Raw genomic sequence first — 21,849 nt, forward strand, 5'->3', positions numbered from 1 at the left:
GCAGCGGTTCAAAAAGACAGCTCACTAACACCTTCTCAAGGGTAAGTCGGGATGGGCAATAAATGCTGACCTTGCCACATCCTGTGAACGAACCAAAAAAAGATAATCAGGGACAGGATTTATATATATCTAAAGCTTCACATAACCATTTGGAGAGGCTTGTGAGGGAGCAGGTGTTGTTGTGGAACCTCGGGAGCGGAGTGAGAGGTTGCTGGAATGCCACGTGTTCTCTGGCCATTGTTGACGCGCGGGTGCGTCACAGACACACCTACGGCTGCTGGCTCCTCCCCCCCCCCCCCCCCCGGCTCTGCAACAGCGGGAGCAGCGCGCATCTGGTAGGTGCGAATTAGTCCTTCCAACCAATTTCAATATTCTTGCAAAGGGGACGTTTAATAAATTATTTAGAGCGCAGTGCAAAAAGGAAGGGATTGACGATTTGTTTTGTTCATGCTGGCGACGAGCATCAGCAGAGAAAGCTGCATGAGGTACCGACTCTCGTGTTCGCAGTTGGTTTAATGTCGGCTCCAGTTTACAGGTTCCGTGGCTTTGTAATTTGGCACTTATCTTTTTGTGGTTTTGATCTAAACTGAACGGCCGGTGATCTTCCATATGGAAAGATGGCCTCGAAGGATGCGGGGGAAGGGCTCGATTGTATTGCAGCCGGCAGTGTATCCTTTGGGTGTCATTTTTACAATACCCGGTTGTTCTTCACGGTGGCAGAAGTTCATCGTCTTTTCTGTGCGATCTCTATCATTCCCAGCTATTTTAGGAAGTATTTGGTAAGATATTAAAACACTGATAAGGATAGATTGTGCATCACTTCAGAATTTGCTGTCATGTGTGAAATAGGTATGATGCAAAAACAAGCCCAGTTACTGCCTTTTGGAAACATTTTTTTTCCTTGGGAAGGGAAATGAACTGTCATTTTTTTTCTGGCTATCATGCGCAAGTAACACAGTAATAGGTTGTATATTTGTAAACAAAAATTGTGAAAACCCTTTTTGAGAAGGTAGCATCTTTTTAAAAATCAATATGGTGTACAGAAACATCATCAGAAGTCCCTCGGAATCGAGGAAGATTTGCTTCCACTCTTAAAATGAGTCCTTCGGTGGCTGAACAGTCCAATATGAGAACCACAGTCCCTGTCGCAGGTGGGACAGATAGTCGTTGAGGGAAAGGGGTGGGTGGGACTGGTTTGCTCTTTCCGCTGCCTGCGCTTGATTTCTGCATGCTCTCGGCGATGAGACTCTGATGCACTTCCTCCACTTAAGGCGGTCTTTGGCCAGGGACTCCCAGATGTCGGTGGGGATGTTGCACTTTATCAAGGAGGCTTTGAGGTTTCGTAACGTTTCCTCTGCCCACCTTTGGCTCGCTTGCCGTGAAGGAGTTCGAAGTAGAGCGCTTGCTTTGGAAGTCTCGTGTCTGGCATGTGAACAATGTGGCTTGCCCAGCAGAGCTGATCAAGTGTGGTCAGTGCTTCAATGCTGGGGATGTTGGCTTGGTCGAGGACGCTAATATTGGTGTGTCTGTCCTCCCAAGGGATTTGTAGGATCTTGCGGAGACATCGTTGGTGGTATTTCTCCAGTGACTTAAGGTATCTACTGCACATGGTCCATGTCTCTGAGCCATACAGAAACATAACTATGCTGATAAAGATTTGTGTTCCTATTAATTAAAAAAAAATGCAACCAAATTGTGTCATTTCTGTATTTGAAAGATGCAAAATTACTGGTGTTTTTTTTAAAACAAGTTTTCCATGCCTTCATTTTCAGCATTGGCTATTGGACAAAATCACATATTTCTGACCTATGGTGTAATATCCTACAAACTGATCAAGTAATAGTGTACTGTAATGGAAATCAGCTTCTTGGTTTCAGTTGCAGTGTGTGTTCATTTTAACGGACTAGCATTTAGAATCTATAATAAAAATGTTATGCCTGCATTGCCTATCAACTTTTTCCACTATAAATTCCACCACTGATGAGAGGGAATTGTAACTAAAATGTGACAAGTTTATGTAGCTTTCATTATAAATGTAAGTATTTTTATATTTATATAGAGCCTTTCACTGTCACCATACATCTCAAAGTGCTTTACTGCCAATGAAGTATTTTTGGACAAAGGAATTGATAATGGAAATATAACAAATAAGGATAGAATGCATGACTTTAAAATTGGGACTGAATAACATCTGTGTGCCCAGGTCCAATTATCCCTCAGTCTCTAACCCCACTTTACATGAAGAAGACATTTGGTCTTGAGTTCCCACTTGCAATGCCTCGGGAGATCAACTAATGTTAATTATTAAATGCTCTGAATATGGCACACTTTTCCTGTCTACAAGACTTATTTCTTCTTGTCATGACTTTTCAGTTGTGCTTTCATGTCAATATAAATTCTAGGTGAACATCTAGAATGGGAATTTATTTGGGGCCTTCCTATATAAATAGTTGTCTGTCACAATTGCTGTTGACCTTCCAACACTTCCAGCTGCCATTGTCAGCCAGCTAGGCCTGGCATTTTGTCCTGTCTGCTGTTTTTCCCCTGAAAAATATTAAAACAAAATCACTTCCCACTCTGATTTTCTCCCTGTTCTGCCCTAATAAATTCAATGTAATTTTTTTAATGGGCCTTGCTGCTACCTCTGCTTCCATTACCGTCCAATCCTTGAATTTTATTAAATTGCCCACAGTAGCTCTTAAGTTGTGAATGTGCTATCAATGCGTATATTTCCTGCATCTACTTTTCCACTCTGCCTTGAATCCTGATGCCAGGCCCCCCACAAAATGCATCAAGGACTTGCTGTTCCAGCTTCATTTCGATCTAGTGATGATCTCTGCTTTCTTCATGTGCAGCAGGTCTAATTTTTTTTGCGCATTCACTGGCAGCTGATGCTCTATTAATTAATTCATTGGTGCCAATGTTTGTATTAACTTATTGATTATTTGATGTGTCTACTGCTCCATTCATTAATGATTGCTGCCTGTTCCTCCATTTATTTACTGATTTGCTCTGGCTCAATTCACTAAATATATTCAAAAAGGAGTTAGATGAAGTCCTTACTACTAGGGGGATCAAGGGGTACGGTGAGAAAGCAGGAATGGGGTACTGAAGTTGCATGTTCAGCCATGAACTCATTGAATGGCAGTGCAGGCTAGAAGGGCCGAATGGCCTACTCCTGCACCTATTTTCTATGTTTCTGTGATCTAATAATTTATTAATTCTCTTGTGTTATTTAATGGTGGCTGGTGCTCTGTTAATTCACTGATGCCCATTGCTCCCTTCATGTATTAATGGGCCCAAGTTTCCACATGATTTGCGCCTGATTTTTAGGAGCAACTGGTGGAGAACGGACTGTCTTAGAAATCGCAATTCTCCATTTTTTTTTCTGCAGTTCTAGTCAGGTAGAACAGTTCTACTTTGGAACAGAATTTTTTCTTCAAAAGGGGGCGTGTCCGGCCACTGACGCCTGATTTGAAAGTTTCCACAGTGAAAACATACTCCAAACTAAAATAGAATGGAGCAAGTGAAGATTTTTGTAGAACTGAAAAAACCTGTTTTACACATTAAAAAATCAGGCGCAGATTACAAATTAGGCGTCCAGAACGAGGTGGTGGGGGAGGGAAGTCATTAAATTCTATAATAAATCCTTATTTATACTTATACAAATATTATACAAATAAATCCAACCTGAATAAACATTTATAAGCAAAGAAAAGATTAAATAAACCATCTTCCTACCTGTGTGAAAGTGCTTCAGGCAGGCCTTTCGGGACCGAAGGCTGAACGGGCCGGCCCGAGACTTCGGGCAGGGCCCGTCCCCAGCACCAGATTTACAGGTAGGTGGCGTTGGGTTGGGTCGGGTCGGGGAGGTTCGGTTCGGGTCGGGGGGGGGGGAGAGAGGGGGAGAGAGAGAGAGAGAGAGAGAGAGAGAGAGAGGGAGGTCAGGTCGGATCCAGTGTGGGAGTCTGGTCGGGTCCAGTGGAGGGGGGGGGGGGGTCGGGGGGCGGGAGCGCGGGTCGGGTCCAGTCGGGGAGGCGGGGAGCGGGAACAGGTGCACGGGTCGAGTCGGGTCAGTCGGGGCGGGGGGGGGGGGGGGGGCGCGGGTGTTGGGTCTGGTCCGGAGGCAGGGGGGGCGGCGGGGAGCGGGTGTCATGTCTGGTCTGGTCCGGAGGCAGGGGGGTGTGGGGAGCGGGTGTCGGGTCTGGTCTGGAGGCGGGGGGGGGGGGGAGGGGGAGCAGGTGTCGGGTCTGGTCGGGGGGAGCAGGAGCTGGCCGTGGGAGGAGCCTTATTCACGCAGCCCCAGTGAGGCCATTCAGCCAGGGCTAGGGGCTGCGTGCTTCGGGCCCCTCCCACACAGTTCGGCGCCTGGAGCTACTGCACTTGCGTGCCCACTGTAGCGCGCATGTACAGAGGTCCCGGCACTGTTTTCAGCGCAGGGACCTGGCTCCGCCCCCCCCCCCCCCCCCCCCACAGCTCGTGCTGGCTGCGCCGAGGGCCAGAGGACCTGCAAGTAGGTGGAGAATACCGAGGATTTTTTTAGGCGCACTTTGTGGCGCGAAAAACGGGCGTCCAGGTCGGGACTGCGCCGTTCTAGGCGTGTGTGGAAACTTGGGCCCAATGTGTTGGTTTGCCTATTGCTGCATTATTTCATTCATTCATTGCTGTCCACTGCTCTGTTAATTTATTGATTTGTGCATGCACTTGCTACTCTATGAATTTATTAATTCATGGGTGCCGACTGCTCCATTATACCATCTACCGTATTCATTTTTTAATTTGCTGGTGCATCTATCTGCTCTATGAATTTATTGATTCAGTCATGGCAAGTGCTGTATTGACTTATGAATGATTTGTGCTTGCTTAGTTATGCTGCAATGTTCATCAATAATCTTTCGTTGTTGTGAATGAGTGTTCATGTATGTTGTGTCTGTGGGTTAAGTTTTCCTCCTGTAAATGCATAGTGTGAAACAAAATCAGTAACGCATTAGTTATCATTTTAAGTCCTCCATTTTATTCTGTTAATTTTTAATCATATTACAGTGCTCGCATCTGTTGTTCAATGATAGTCTGGAGATAAAACTATACGAGATGGATTTGCTCTGAGCAGAATCCGGGCAGCTGGCTGATTGGCCAGTAGTCCTGCTAAGAGGCCTGATCCATTTTGGGGACCAGACCTCAATCGCATTGGGCTAGTGAACTGTGACTGGAAACTGAGTGCCCCGTGGCAACTCAGCCGATTTCCAGGATGGAAGAGAGCAGGTTCTTTGGTGGCGCGGCAGTTTCCCAGGCTTGGTTTATGGAGCCTGGAGGGGCACTCGGGATCCTCCTGGGCCAGATCACCATCTTTTATAATCGCCACAGATTCTGACAGTGCCGTCTCACTTGAGGACAGGAACGATCGGGCTGGCCCACTCGTTGAACTCGATCGGTGAAATTATGCCCTCTCTTTGCAGCCGGTCTAGCTCGAACTCTACCCTTTCTCTCATCATGTATGGTACTGCTCTCGCATTGTGATGGATGGGTCGTGCCCCTGGAATTAGGTGGATCTTCACTTTTGCTCCTTGGAATTTCCCAATGCCTGGTTTGAACAGCGAAGGGAACTTGTTTAAGACCTGGGCACATGAAGTGTCGTCAGCGGGCGATAGCACTTGGCCGTCATCCCAGTTCCAGCATATCTTTGCCAGCCAGCTCCTGCCGAGCAGCATGGGACCATCGCCTGGTAACACCCAGCATGGGACCATCGCCCGGTACCACCCAGAGTGGTAGCTTGTGCACCGCTCCATCTTAAGAGACCTTTACGGTAGCACTGCTAATTACGGGAATCAATTCTTTCGTGTAAGTTCTTAGTTTCGTACGAATTGGAGTTAAGACTGGCCTTGAGGCCTTGTTGCACCACAGTCTTACGAAAGTCTTTTTGCCCATGATGGACTGGCTCACTCCCGTGTCCAGTTCCATTGACACCGGGAGTTCATTTAGTTCAACATTCAGCATTATCGGGGGACAATTCATGGTGAATATATGCACCCCATGTACCTCTGCCTCCTCGGTCTGAGGCTCTGGTTTGTCGTGCTCCTCCGTGGATCTGACCTCCTCTGCAACATGGTGGTTTGCAGGTTTAACAGGATTAGCAGCTCGCCTGCACATTGGAGGTATCCCATTGTTCCACAGCCCTTGCAAACATACCCTTTGAATCGGCATGAAAGGAAATGATGATCACCCCCGCAGCGCCAACAAGGTCTTAATGGCCTTGCATTCATCACCCTTGATAGTGGACTCTCAGACATCTGCGGACATGCAGCTGCAGGTATGTGTGACCTGTCCTGTACGTTACAATTCGAAAACAACATCACTTTGTTCACAGTACTTGTAGCAGCACTTGTGTGCTGAGTAATTTGCTTCGTACTGTCACTGGTGGCAATGAACGCCTGGTTAATCGCTATGGCCTTACTCAAGGTTGGGGTCTCTACAGTCAAAAGTTTGCGAAGTATGGTTTTGTGGCCAATGCCAAGTACGAAAAAGTCTCTGAGTATGAGAATGGATACAGAAGGATTGTAAATGTGGCAGAGGGATGGAAATAGGGAATCATGGGAAAATAGCTAAAGAAATGTCAAGATGCAGACAACTGCAGAATCGACAGAAAAAAAAGTGGTTACCAAGAGTTGAGGTTGAGGTTAAACACGGGTCATGAGAAAGACGCAAGGCGGCACAAAGAAAGAAAGCAATCCTAGATAGGAGGGGAAAAGTAATGGCTTTTACTGATGAGGAGGAAGGGAAACTAATTGGGTTCTTTACTGATAAGGGAAGACAGTGTAGCAAAGCTATAACTAACCTGACCTGACACCAGTTCTAATTGGGAGACTTTCTTGCCTGCCATTGGACGTACTCGGGGGGGGGGGGGGGGGGAGGGGGGGGGGGGAAGGGATTGGATAGACTAAGTACGAATCAAATGTGTTCTGTTTTGAAAATGTGTATTTACTGTGCTTTTCGCACTGAAAAGGGGCTTGTCCAGGGGAAGGTAAACCGGCTCTGATTGAGAGTGTCCCTTTGTCTTGACAAGTCCCGGCCGGAGAATCTTCAATAAAGGTCCTTTACAGAAAAGGCAAGGTGTTCGCGTCAGTGTATTCGCTGAAACAGATTGAGGGAAAAAGAATCCGTATCAACAAGTATGTGCTCCAAATGTCCTTCAAATTCGCAATGTCCTGCAAGGCGTCTTAGCTCGGCAACATAACTCGCCACTTCCTGGCCTTCAGACCTTTTGTAGGTGTAGAACCAATACCTCGCCATCAAAACGCTTTCCTTCGGGTTCAAATGCTCTCTGACCAGTGTGCACAAATCATCGTACTATTTCTCCGTGGGTTTTGCTGGAGTAAGCAGATTCTTCCTGAGGCCATATGTTGGTGTCCCACAGACGGTGAGGAGGATTTCCCTTCGTTTGGCAGCATTTTCTTCCCCATCTAGCTCGTTGGCCATGAAGTATTCATCAAGTCGCTCCACAAAAGTTTCCCAATCATCTCCTTCCGAGAATTTCTCCAGGATGCCCATTGTTCTCTGCATTTTTGGGTTCGTTATCTGTATCTCGTCGCCAGTTGTTATGTATGGAGAAAGAGTCAGACGGAACACTGTGAGCGCAAAGTAAAGTATGACTAGTCTTTTATTGCAGGTCTCCAGAGTGCCTCTCTTACCTGTGAGGCCTCCTTAAATACCTGTGCTTCTAAGTGATTATGGGATCCATTGGGACTCCAAGGGATGAGCCCTCTGGTGGCTGTACAGAGTAAATACAAGTTTACATATATAACAATAATAATGAATAATTTGACTCTCTAATGGAATTCCTGGATAAAATCTACAAGAAAGATGACCTGTTAAATGCCTATCAGGCCTGGTCAGAATTTGATCGATTTCAGAAAATGGACCATTATTCAATGGAAGAGCATATCTTGGGCTTTAACTAATTGTACAAAAGGATGATGAGGTTCAATTTGGGAATCTCTGGTGTATAAATTACTAGATTTACATGGTGTTTCCTATGGACAAGCAACTGGTCCTAACTGGCGCCCAGTTCTCTGAATAGGAGACTCTGTTGAATCAGATGTCTGCTGCCTTAAAAAAATTCCTGGGTAACAGTCATTCCCTTCAGCCTTCATGGAACAAATGATGCATTCCTGTGGCACAAAGACTTAGAAGATTTGATAATTACCAGGTTTTGAAATATTCCAGATATCGGACGCAGATGTCAATCTAATAGAAAGATTAAAACAGACAGAATGGTGAGGAAAGCACATGCAGTAAATCCGGTTACATTAACAGAAGGCGAAATTGAATTCCAGGAACCCCGAAGGAAAAGTCATTAGATGCTTTAGATATGACACTAATTACAAGTTGAATCTCTCTTATCCAGCAACCTCGGGACCTGGCCTGTGCTGGATAAGGGATTTTGCCGGACAACGGGAGGTCACGCCGACTCCCCCAAGACTTACCGGGTACTGTTGGCCTGGGGCACCAACAACACACACGCTGTGTCCTTGGGCCGACCATCTCTCTTCCCACTGCTCGCCGACCTCATCTGGACCCTCACACCGCCACTGGGCTCAACCTCGCACCAAGAGACCTGGCTGCTTCAACCCAGGTCTGGTCTGCCGACACCGGAATGCTGCGAAATGGTAGGCGCTGTGCAGCTCGATGGCTGCAGTTGTCTGTGAGTGTCGGGCTGTCTCTCTCTCTCGGGGGGGGGGGGCTAAGGATGTGGGTGGTCAGTGAGGGAGTGAGGAGACCGGCACTGATTCTCTGGATCACCAGCCATCCCACATTCAACGCTGCAGTAGCTCCCGCCGCTTTCACACACATACCCGACCCCCTGCTGGGAATGGTGCCGGAAGAGGGGTGGTGCCGGATAAGGGAGTCCCGGATAAGAGAGGTTGAACCTGTACCATTATGCAGCAAGTTGCCCAGAACGAAGATGCAGCGTCTTTGAAGTGACACATGAAGAATGTTATTCTGAGGAAGAGGATGAAGATAGTGATGAATATGAATGGATTATACTGGTCACAAGGAGTTTTAATCCTGTGATAAATGTATTAGTTCCGGACTCCTTTAATTGTGCGGTAATAGTGCATGTACTTCAACTGTATGTGGGGTAGATTGGTTAAAATATGATCTTGATTCACTAAATAGCGATGATCGCAAGTTTAAGGAATATATGCTTTGGGGTTTGGAGATGGCAGTCCCGTGAGGTCACGCGAGAGTGTTAATTCCATGTAAGACAGCTGAAGTAAGCCATTTTTATAAGTACCTAAGTAAATAAGTCTAGTGAGATACCTATGCTTTTGAGTAAACCTTCCATGAAAAATGCAGAAATGAAACTTGACATGGAACACGATAATGCAATTATTTTGGGTAATTTGGTTGATCAGCAGTTTACCAGAGAGAGCCAGCATAGATTTGTAAAAATCTGACAAATCTGATTGAATTTTTTGAAGAGATGACTGTAGTAGTGGACAGGGGAATGTCTAGGGATATTATTATGTGGGCTTCCAGAAGGCATTTGATAAAGTCCCTTTTATAAGAGACAGTTAACTAAGGTTAAAGCCCTTTGGAATTGAAGGCAAATTATTGACCTGGTTAGGAGGAATTTGGCTGAGCGGCAGGAAGCAGGCAGCAGGGATAATGAGCAAGTACTCTAATTGGCAAGATGTGTCCCACCGGGATCTATGTTGGGGCTGCAACTATTCTCTGTATTTATTAATGACTTGGATGATGGGACAGAAAGCCACATATTCAAATTTGCTGATGACGCAAAGATAGGCAGCATTGTAGGCAGTGTAGATGAAAGCATAAAATTACAAAGGAATATTGATCGATTTAAGTGAACTGTGGCAAATGAATTTCAATGTAGACAAATGTGAGGTCACCCACTTTGGACCTAAATGGCGAAAAGCTAAGAACAGTGGAGGTCCAAAGAGACTTGAGCGGTGGGTCCAGGTACATAGATCATTAAAATGTCATTTAACAGGTACAGAAAATAATCAAAAAGATTAATGGAATGCTGGCCTTTATATCTAGAGGACTAGAATACAGAGGGGTAGAAGTTATGCTGCAGTTATACAAAGCCCTGGTTAGACCACACCTGGAGTACTGTGAGCAGTTCTGGGCACCACACCATAGGACAGTTCTATTGGCCTTGGAGGGAGTGCAACATAGGTTTACCAGAATGATACCTGGACTTCAAGGGTTAAATTATGAGGAGAGATTACACAAATTACGGTTGTATTCCCTAGAAGGTTAAAGGATGATTTGCTTGAAGTTTAAGATATTAAGGGGAACAGCTTGGATAGTTAGAGAGAAACTATTTCTGTTGGTTGGCGAGTCTCGTACTTGGGGACAAAGTCTAAAAAAATTAGAGCCAGACCTTTCAGGAGTGAAATTAGGAAAATAAATCTATACACACAGGATGGTAGAAGTTTGGAATTCTCTTCCACAAATGGCAATTGGTGCTAGATCAATTAATTTTAAATCTGAGATTGATAGATTTTTGTTAACCAAAGGTATTAAGAGATATGGGGCAAAAGATTGGCGGAACAGGCTCGAGAGCTAAATGGCCTACTCCTATTCCTAAGTACCCAATCAGAACATTATTATATCCCCTTAACAAAACTTGATGCTTCTCATCAGAGTGTTAGCCAAGTATTAATGGCATCAGGCGATAAGTATAAGAGAGAAGAAAAATAAATTGCAGGTATCTTAAATTTAGAGACAATTTGTTTACCCTACCTGTAAATGTTTAAAAATCCTGCTAAAACGTGCAGGTGTAGTTGATAATGTGTATATGAGGCTAATAGAAGAAATGAGTGAGAACTGTGAAATCTGTAGGAAGTATAGAAGAACACCCCATGTCCTATTGTAAATCTTCCATTGGTACGTGACTTTCACAAGGTAGTTGCCATGGATCTAAAGGTAAAGGACAAAGACAAAAATGTTTTCATCTTGCATTTTATTGACCTGACAATGACATTTAGTATTTCTACATTAATATATAGTAAAAAGGTTATGAAAGGCAAAATTATGGAAAAATGGATAGGGACTGTACTTGGGAGACCCCGACCAGCAAAGTTTTTGACTGATATTGGAGGTGAATTTGCTAATGTGGAATTCAGAGATATGTGTGAGAATGTGAATATTATTGTCATGATTACCGCAGCTAATAGCCCTTTTAGCAATGGTCTTTGTGAAAGGAATCATGCTGTGATTGATGACATGGTGAGTAAAATTTTGGCTGATCGATCAGAGTGTAAATTGTCAACTGCCCTAGCATGGGCAGTTCAAGCAAAGAATTCTCTTCAGGTGATTGGAGGATATAGTTCCTACCAACTAGTTTATGGGCACAATCCCAAATTACCTTCTGTTCTTTGATAATCCTCCTGCTCTAGCAGGTACTACAATTAGTGCTATTTTTCTGAGTATTTAACTGCTTTGCATGCAGGGAGACCGGCTTTTATCAAGGCTGAGGTTTCGGTGAAAATTTGCAGAGCACAAGCATCGTATTAGACCATCTGAGACAGAGTTCACTTCAGAGGATTTGGTAATACTATGAGAGAGAGAGTCATAGGGAATAGAAAGGGTCTGGTAAGGTAATAGGTCATGATGGTAAGACAGTACTTGTCAAACATGGCAATCAAACTGTTAATTCCTCACAGTTAATTGGAATTAATGATAAAATCTCAAGACTCTGAGCAGTTGCTAGAAGTAAACAAGGCACCTTGTACCTCAAATGTTCATGATTTCTTTGATGAGGGTCCTGAGGAACAGAATGGGGGTAGATCAAGGGATGGATAGTGATAATGAGAGGGATCATGACACCATCATCCATCATCATCATAGGCAGTCCCTCGAAATTGAGGAAGACTTGCTTCCACTCTAAAAGTAAGTACTTAGGTGACTGAACAGTCCAATACGGGAATTACAGTCTGTCACAGGTGGGACAGACAGTCGTTGAGGGAAAGGGTGGGTGGGACTAGTTTGCCGCACGTTCCGTCAGCTGCCTGCTCTTGCTTTCTGCATGCTCTCGGCGATGAGACTCGGAGGTACTCGCCGCCCTTCCGGATGCATTTCCTCCACTTAGGGTGGTCTTTGGCCAGGGACTCCCAGGTGTTGGTGGGGATGTTGCATTTTATCAAGGAGGCTTTGACGATTTCCTTGAATTGTTTCTTCTGCCCACATTGGGCTCATTTGCCGTGTAGGGGTTCAGAGTAGAGCGCTTGCTTTGTGAGTCTTGTGTCAGGCATGCAAACATTGTGGCCCGCCCAATGGAGCTGGTCAAGTGTGGTCAGTGCTTTGATGCTGGGGATGTTGGCCTAGTGAGAACATTGACATTGGTGCGTCTGTCCTCCCAGGGGATTTGCAGGATCTTGCGGAGGCATCGTTGGTGGTATTTCTCCAGCGATTTGAGGTGTCTACTGTATATGGTCCACATCTCTGAGCCATACAGGAGGGCGGGTATCACTACAGCAGAATTGAAGGTCTGATCTTCGAACACTCTTTTCCTCAGGCGGCCAAAGGCTGCGCTGGCGCACTGGAGGCGGTGTTGAATCTCGTCATCGATGTCTGCCCTTGCTGATAATAGGCTCCCGAGGAATGGAAAGTGGTCCACATTGTCCAGGGCTGCGCCGTGGACCTTGATGACTGGGGGGCAGTGCTATGTAACGGGGTCAGGTTGGTGGAGGACCATTGTCTTACGGATGTTTAATGTAAGGCCTATGCTTTCGTACGCCTCAGTGAAGATGTTGACTCAAGAGTCGTCTGCTCACTGTAGTTCGACGACAGAGGATGGGATGGTTTTGGATCTGGCCTGGAGACGGCGAAGGTTGAACAGGTTCCCACTGGTTCTGTAGTTTAATTCCACTCCAGTGGGGAGCTTGTTGAGTGTGAGGTGGAGCATTGTAGCGAGGAAGATTGAGAAGAGGGTAGGTGCAATGACGCAGCCCTGCTTGACCCTGGTCCAGACATGAATTGGGTCTGTGATGGATCCGTTGGTCAGGATCACGGCCTGCATGTCGTCGTGGAGGATGGTGACGAACCTTTGGGGGCAGCCGAAACTGAGGAGGAGGATGCTCCATAGTCCCTCGCGGTTGATAGTGTCAAAGGCCTTTATAAGGTCAAAGAAGGCCATGTACAAGGATTGGTGCTGTCCCTGCATTTTTCTTACAGCTGTCGCGCTGTAAAAATCATGTTCGTTGTACCCCATAGAGGACGAAATCCGCACTGTGACTCCGGGAGGAGCTCCTCAGCCACAGGAAGATGGTTGAGGAGGATTGGATATATTCAAGAGGGAGTTAGATATGGCTCTTACGATCAAGGGGTATGGAGAGAAATCAGGAAAGGGATACTGAAGGAATGATCAGCCATGATCTTATTGAATGGCGGTGCAGGCTCGAAGGGCCGAATGGCCTACTCCTGCACCTATTTTCTATGTTTCTATGATTCTAGCGACGACTTTCCCAGTGGCTGATAACGGCGATTCCTCTGTAGTTGGCGCAATCGGACTTGTCCCCTTTTTTTAAAGATGGTCATGATTACTGCATCCCTGAGACCTCCTGGCATGCTCTCCTCCTTCCAGATGAGAGAGATGAGGTCATGCATTCATGCCAATAGTGCCTCGCCGCCATACTTTAGTGCCTCAGCAGGGATCCCATCTGCTCCTGTTGCCTTGTTCTTGAGCTGGCGGATGGCTTTTCTACCTCGTGCAGGGCTGGGATTCTGCTGAGATGGTGGTGGGTAGAATGCTGCGGGATGGAGTCAAGGACACTGGTGTCAAAGGCAGAGTCTTGGTTAAGTAGGTCTTTGAAGTGCTCCTTCCAGTAGGTCCTGACTGCCTCGGTGTCCTTGATTGTATCTCCATTCTTGACCAGCAGTGGGGTGGGGCCTTGGGTGCTAGGGCTGTAGGTGGCCTTGACTGCGGGAAAGAAACCTCGCACATCATGGCTGTCAGCCAGCTGCTGAATCTCCTGTGCTTTCTCCACCCACCATCTATTCTTTAGGTTGCGGGTTTTTTGTTGGACCTCGGCCTTAAGCCGTCTCTTTGCTGCTCCTGAGTTGAGTTGTTTTAGGTTCCAGAAATGCCCTGCGCTTGCAATTTATTAGCTCTTGGATCTCCTGGTCACTCATGAAACCAGTCCTGGTGTTTCCTGGTTGAGTGACCGAGCGTCTCTTCGCAGGCACTGGTTATGGTGGCCTGGAGGGCAGACCAAGCATTCTGCATCTCAGGGTCATCACACATGACAGAGCAATCACATCCACAGAACTATTACCCAAAGTGGGTACACGTGTGTCATGTGTTCCAAAAAGGATTAATGAATGGAGAGATGCAAAAATTTGGGATGTGCAAGAAAAGTTACTGTAAGTTTAAATTTTGGTTGAATATTCAGGATGATAGCCAACAAGCGAGGACTGGCAGAATGGGGTGAAAAAGCACTGATGGGGAGTCCGGAAGTGACTGTCGCATCAGAAATTAACCACAATCTAGAGAAAGAACCTCCGTTATGCAAGAGGGAGATCGCGTAGCAGTGGTCTGTACAGACATAGAAGTGGAAGTCGAGGCTGTAGCTTGAATAGATCAGGCAAAGAAACAAAGACCGTCACGTAACAGAACTAGAAGTAGAAGTCCTCGTGATTGTGCAATTTTAGTGGCTGCCAATAAACTTGAGGATAAATGAGTGAGAGAAGCAAAACAAAGGGAGTCAGTTTATCCTGAGATACCAGATAAGGGTCAACTAGCTTTGTCGCATAGATGGGTTTGTACTGAAAAAGCACTTGCAGATGGGACTTATAAGCTAAAGTGAGGTTGGTAGCTAGGAGTTTTCAAGAGAAATTAGGTGATACAGATGTTACAGTGAACTCTCCAGTGCTGGAAAAGTAATCTTAAAAACCTTATTGGCTCTTTTAGCCACACGTTCATGGGAGTGTAGGTCAACTGACATAAAAGCTGCATTTCTGCAGGGCGATACTTTTCAGAGAAGTGTTTCTGAAACCATCTAAAGAGGCAACAGATGCAGAAGAAAATCTATGGAAACTAAACAAATGCATCTATGGCCTGAATGATGCTTCCAAGGTCTGATATTTTTTGGTGCAATATGTTTTGCTGAAAATAGGTTGTGTTCAACTAAAATCAGATCCTGCAATGTTTTATTGGAACCATAAAGGAAAACTTTCAGGTGTCTTCATGACGCATGTTGATATCTTATGGGGTGGAATTTGAGACATTTGTTATTAATACGATTATAGAAGAATTTGAAATTGGGAATTAGGCCTGTGGGGCTTTTAAATATATTGGTTTAGATATTAAGCAAAGTGGGTCTGATATAACTTTGAATCAACAGTCCTATTTAGAGAGTGTTACTCCCATCCTGGTTAATCATACTAGGTCATCAAAGAAATGTGATGTTCTATCTTAAAAAAGAGACACCGTAATTGTGAAGTTTGATTGTGCACTCACTAGACCAAATGCTAGTTTTGGGGGCCGAAATTCACCTCTTCTGCGCCTCCCATTAGCGCCTCGGGCACGAAAGTGTTTTCACCCGGGCGGAGTGGGGGGGGGCGGTAACCGAATTTCGCCTCCTTGATGTATTAGAGTTAAGGGGCTAGACTTTTTCTGACTTTGCGACCTGCGTTTTCGCCGCGATTTGACCTTCCGGTCGGCGGGATCTTCGGGCACCTTTTTACAGCGGCGCTTCCAAATACCGCCGGGGAGAGGTGTGCCGATGTGAAATGCCACGGATTGCGTTACCGTTGTACTTTTGGCACTCTCCGCCACGCGCAGAATACTGACGGGCAAACCTGTCGGTGCAGCCCTGCCAACGGTAAGTATGAAGACCTGCAATAAAAGGGAAGTTAAAGTTTTTATTTAAAAAATATTTTTCAGCGATTTAGTAGGCAAGGGTTTTGTGAATGTTTGTTTGTTTTTTTCAATTTATTTTGTTTGTTCCCTTCCCCACCCCACCACCCCCCCCCCCCTCCAAGGCCGCGCTCTCAGTGCTACCGGTCTCGGACTAAAGTTGCCGAAACTTGCGGTTTGCTCCACAAATCCTCGTGCAATGCTGACTTTACCAATGTGCATTCGTAAAGGCTGAAATTTAGGCCTAAAAACAGTAGCACAGCGAAAACGGTAATTTTGGCGTAAAACTACAGTTTTCGCCGACAACTGAAAACCTAGTCCAAGTACTTCAATGAAACACCCCATAGTCTAGAATGTTTTAAGGGCAAATAAAACCTAACAAAAACTAAATCTGGATAAATGCGTACATCAGTTCCCATCCTTAGGTGACCCAAAGAACATGAAGCTAATTATCTTTTGCGATGCTTTACGTGCAAATCGTCCTGATTCTAGTGCAGCTGGTTTCATAGTGTTTCTTATGGGTGCGAATGGAAAACTTTGTCTTTTAGTTTGGGAAGCTAAGAAAATAAAAAAGTTTGTTAAAAGTACTCTGGTTGCTGAAACACTGACTCTTGGAGGCAGTGGATATGGCATAACTTGAGTGACATTCTGTACAATGGGAATACTGAAGATAGTGTACCCATTGAATTTTACGTAGACAAATCATTCAGAGAAAAGGTTACAGGTTGACCTTTCTGGCTTGGATCAAATGCCGGAAAGAAAGGAAATCTCTAAAATTAAATGGGTGGATTCAAGCCATCAACTTTCGGATAGTTTTACTAAAAGAAGTGCCACACACACACTGTATTCGAGTATATATCAATTGGGTGTTAATTGTATTCAGGTGGTATATATCAATTGGGTGTTAATTAAGGGGCTGGTACGCTCGCGGCCTTCCGCGAGAGGTGGGCACCGGAGGGACTGGAGTGCATCATCACGCCCGGCAACCAAATTTTAATTTGATTTTACGTTTTAAAGTTTAATTTGTTTTAAATGCCGGTGCTTTTAGTGTCCCCTTCCCTTTTATAGGGGGCACTGGAAAATTGTGATTTTAGTGCCCAAAAAAAAACTCAAAAAAAAAAAACAAAAAAAGGAAAAAAAGGGCCTTGTAAATGTCTGGTGTGTCACCCAGGTCGGGTGGCACGATTTAAATGTTTTATGTTTTTGCAGGTAGACTCTAAAAGAGTTAATTAAGGGGCTGCGCAGCCCATTCAGTTTTGCGCATGTGCAAAATTGAACACATTGCTGGTCCTGTGCAGGCCAGGACCGTTTTTTTCAGAGAGCTATGCGGTCACTGGAGTGTTGGTGGTGGGTATACATATGCATATGGGAGTAGGCTGGGGAGCGGTTGCAAGCGTATCTTTGGGATACACAGTATGTAATGTGTGTCTCTAAATAAAGGCTCCAGTATTCTATCCTTCATCACTTGGCTATTTGATGTTTTACAGTCCAAGCATGCACAGCCCATCTTATGCCCAGCTCAGTCCAAAAATGGCAATTAGGGTCCTATGTACATCATAGGACCTCAATCAACATTTTCAATGGGCCTACCATCTGACTCGTGGTCACTCCGGCCGTCCACGGTACGCCTGGTGGCCACAGCAACGGTGGTAACGGAGTGGTTGGTCATTGCCTATCATCTTTGGGGTGCTACAACCCCATTTTCACTGGTTGAGAGACCTAACACTTAACCTCTACAGGTCTTGCTACCCCATATGCAATGCTATGGGAGACTGAGAAGTGGTTTTTATATTGCTGTTTATTTTTTTTTAAGCACATTTTGTTTAATATAATAGCCTACCAGACATGTGTGTACTTGCCCTGTCTGTGGTGTGCAGAGTAGGATAATCTTTACATTGTTGTACTTCTGTTTTTACAATGATCTGCAGCAGTTTTAACATCCATTGACACAAAAGTGGTAGTGTAATTCAGGAATCAGGCTGGTGATTTGACTACTGAGTACACCAAAGCCAAGAGGTGGGAGGCCACTTTTGATAGGGTTACACGCCGTTTAGATGTAGTGTAACTATAGTATAATCATTCCAGTTGTACACCTGAATTGAAAAAGTACCTAGGTATTCCTTGGAACCAGTTGGTAAGTTTGAAAATCAAGCATTGAGTATTTTTAGTGTTAGACACCATCCTTTTGTAACATTAAAAATTAGCCAGCTAAGAAGTGAAGCTCTGCAAAGGCGTGCATGTATGTACTTGCCTTTGTGCTCAGTGCATCTGCAATGAGGTGCAGCCAACAGTGTAACTTTGTTCTGTTGGCTGCATCTTGCACAATACAATACCAATCTAACAGAATACTAAATACTGTAAATTTGCAGAATGCCCATAAATACCAGAAAAATAATGATTTGGGTGGAAACTATTGACCTATATTTCCAGCATTTTCTGAAATTGTATTGTGATTGAAATGTAGTTCCAGTTCTACATCAAACTTAATAATTATGTATAAAGCACCATATTTGTTGTATTAATTAAATAAAAAGGTTTCCACTACTCTGTTTTATTAGTAGTTGCATTTCTGATTTCCTAATAAATATTCAAGTGTAAATAGAGTGAAGTTTGAAATTTCTGACTAAACATTTAAAACCAAAAGGAAAAATAAATAAAACTGAAATTTGGCTTTTGAATAAATATTATTTCTTAGCTGTGGAATGAATATAAGTAAATTAATAGGTGTAAATTCAAAGATACTGGTTAGTTAGAATCGACTGGACAGAACAATTCTACAGTTACAAAAAGTAATGGAAAATGTATTTATATTACTATCACCTCCAGTTAAAATAATTTATATAAAGGTAGGTATTTTTTGCATTTTGATAGTGAGCGGAATCCAAAAATTTCCCTCAAATGAATTGAGGAAATTAATTTGCCATGATCTTATTGAATGGCGGAGCAGGCTTGAGGAGCCGTATGGCCTACTCCTGCTCCTATTTCTTATGTTCTTATGAAACCAAATAAGATTACATTTTGGTTTTGCAGCTTTTGGATAGCCATATACAAACTTTGAATTATTGCTCCATATTGTCGGTACTCCTTGTGGAAATAACCAATCTCTGCAAAATGGCTTCCATCTTGCATGTTGCCCCCAATCCCAGGGTTTGGCTCAGATTGGGAAGCTCTCATGTAGGCAATTGCAAGGAAACTCATATCTGACTACCCATGGTGCAGTACATTGGTAAAATAATATAGTGTGCCACAGAGCCACTGCTAATGTGAATTCTGTAGTTCGAACTGCAACATGCAAAGGGAAAATAAAACCCAAGTAAAAATACAAATTAAAAATAAGCAGTCAACATCACACTATATGCAGGAGACTTGCAACACTATGATAAAATAGAACTTTCAAACATCTGATGCAAGATTAAGTTGATCAATGATAAAGTTGAAAGATCAAACAAATTGTGAGAAAATGTGTTTTGTGAACCACGGAGAACTGAGGAGATTTTCCAGGCCTAATATTGGCAGGGGTGGTGGAGACCAGAACCGAACAACGTCATAAAATTTACACTAGGAAAGGTCTTGAGCAAGACATTCAAAGCTCCGAAGGATCAGTCCAAATTCAAGGATGTACACTGGAGGGAAATTGGCAAACAATAATTTGGGGAGAGGTAGGGACAAATTCAATCTAGCCAATACTTGGTGTAGGCCTTCCTCCCTGTACAGTGAAAGGGTGGATTGGGAATGAAGTATTAAGCCTCCCATAGCCTCAGCCTAATTAAGTCTAGCCCCAGAGTAGACCCATAGGTAAACTGAGGGGGCTGAACTTTCGGTTGTCTGTAGCCTCAATTAGTGGCCAGAAGGGGCATTAATGTGAGCGTTCGAGCTTGGCGACCAGGCGCGCAGCTTTAGCGCCCGACGGAAAATTACAGGCATGCAGAGTCGCTAACTGATGGCTACTTAAAGGGATGAGGAAGCGCTTCCCTCGGAGGTCACATTCAGTGCAATGTTTAAACACAGCACGGTGGTGAGCCTCCGAGTTTGCAGCGACAGACAGACATAACAGTTCAGCTTGAGACAGTCATTTTGAAAACTTTAATGGGGGCATCACTAGTTCGCCAGTGTCGCATTCTACACACTCTAGCAAGGCGGCGTCGAGAGAAGGGCTGGTGGCCATGTCGGCGGCTAAAGATGGAGAGCCCCTATACGTCAGGGCAGGAGGCCTTATCCCCACGGCTTTAGCGGCAGCAACATTCATACCTGGACCTGTCCGAGGAGCAGTGTGTCAGAAGGCCATGCTTCCGAAAGGAGGTAGTTAGAGATATGCCATAGAAACATTAGGCCCAAGTTTCCGGTTCTGGCGAAAATGCCGCACCTCCGAGACTTACGTAACTTGCCTGGGCTCGAAGGTGCGCCGGAATCTTTGAGCAATTCTCTGGTCCTCCTGGAGCGTGGCGTGGCGCAGCGTAGTCTCCCTGGGGCGGAGCAAGCCGATCGCAGCCTGCAGAGGGTGGGGCTAGGGATCAGCCTTCTTGTCAGTGCCGGCAGCGTTGCGCAGGCGCGTTGGAGCATGCGCGCCGGCGCAATGGCTCAGCAGGGCGTTTTTCCCCCAGTCTGTGTTTGAATGGTGTGGGTACCGGGGGAGGGATGGAGGAGCGTGGGAGGGGGGCACTCGAAATGATTGAAGCGACGGAGGAGGCAGCAGGGGTGCCTCCTTCCAGCCTCCCCACACCCCCCCCCCCCACACACGCGCACCCCGCACACACACACGCGCATCACACCCCCCCCCCCCCACACACACACACACACACACACACACACTCCGCCCCCCCACACACCCCCACCCCACCCCTCAATTGTCAGATACAGAGAGAGCGAGACACACTGGCAGAGACACCTTCCCTTCACACAAAGGTAGGACTTCTATTTTTTATTTGATTGCTTATTACTTTGTTCTTGGTGCTTTAGGTGCAGGGTTCCTTCTATTTTTTTATTAATTAATTGCTTATTACTTTTTGTGCTTCGTTTAGTGCTTGGTGCTTTAAATGTACTGCTTTGTTTAGCGCTTTAAATATACTTTGCTTTTTTAATGTTGTTGTGAAGGTGTTTATGGAAAATCCTCTAACTTCTCTTCCCCCTCCTGTTGTGATGTTGATGTGTCCTTTGTGTTTAATGCTTCCCACCTGTTGTCTCTGGCTGTGCCTGCACTAAACTTAACTCTAGGTAAGGTTTTTCAGAACTTACAAAAGTGGACACTTACTTCAAACTAAGAATGGAGTAAGTTTTCGCTGCCGAAACTTGCAAAACAGGCCTAAGTGGCTGGACACACCCCCTTATGGAAAAAAAACACCTGAACTAAAATGAACCTAAACTACCTCACTAGAACTGGAGCAAACTAAGTGCCGAGAATTGCGATTTCTAAGATACTCCAAACTAAACTAGTTGCTCCAAGAAATTGCCCCTCTGTGATTGAATGATCTCTTTATTTTCTGAGAGAATGTTCTCTTATTTAATGTTATAACCTGTGGAATTCTCGACCACAGAAAGTTGTTGAGGCCAATTCACTAAATATATTCAAAAAGGAGTTAGATGTAGTCCTTACTACTAGGGGGATTAAGGGGTATGGCGAGAAAGCAGGAATGGGGTACTGAAGTTGCATGTTCAGCCATGAACTCATTGAATGGTGCGGCAGGCTAGAAGGGCCGAATGGCCTACTCCTGCACTTATTTTCTCTGTTTCTAAAGTGAAACTGTGTATTTTAGAGTAGCATTTATAATATCTTAACCTTTCTCCAAGCAACAGAACTACCTCATGTCTGTTTAAAATATCGAGTGGTATTGTACTCCATTAGTTTGGGAGCTTGTTTTTATAGCTTTTTTTACTTTAAAAATGAATTCTGATGACACCAGCCATATCAAGCTTGGATTTAAAACTTACACATCCGCAAAAAATTCTGACATTTTTACTGAAATTGG

At 44.8% G+C, this 21,849-nt stretch overlaps 1 protein-coding gene across 1 annotated transcript in view; it reads left to right on the forward strand.

The window, feature by feature from the left end:
* Nucleotides 1-298: 298 nt before the first annotated feature.
* ica1 (islet cell autoantigen 1) overlaps nucleotides 299-21,849 on the forward strand; it is a 384,634-nt gene continuing 363,083 nt past the window's right edge. The window contains exon 1 of the mRNA XM_070881029.1: nucleotides 299-335. The gene's annotated coding sequence lies outside the window, so the exon portion shown is untranslated. The remainder of the gene's footprint in view (nucleotides 336-21,849) is intronic.

This window comes from Pristiophorus japonicus, chromosome 5 (assembly GCF_044704955.1).
Source record: "Pristiophorus japonicus isolate sPriJap1 chromosome 5, sPriJap1.hap1, whole genome shotgun sequence".
NCBI lineage: Eukaryota > Metazoa > Chordata > Chondrichthyes > Pristiophoridae > Pristiophorus > Pristiophorus japonicus.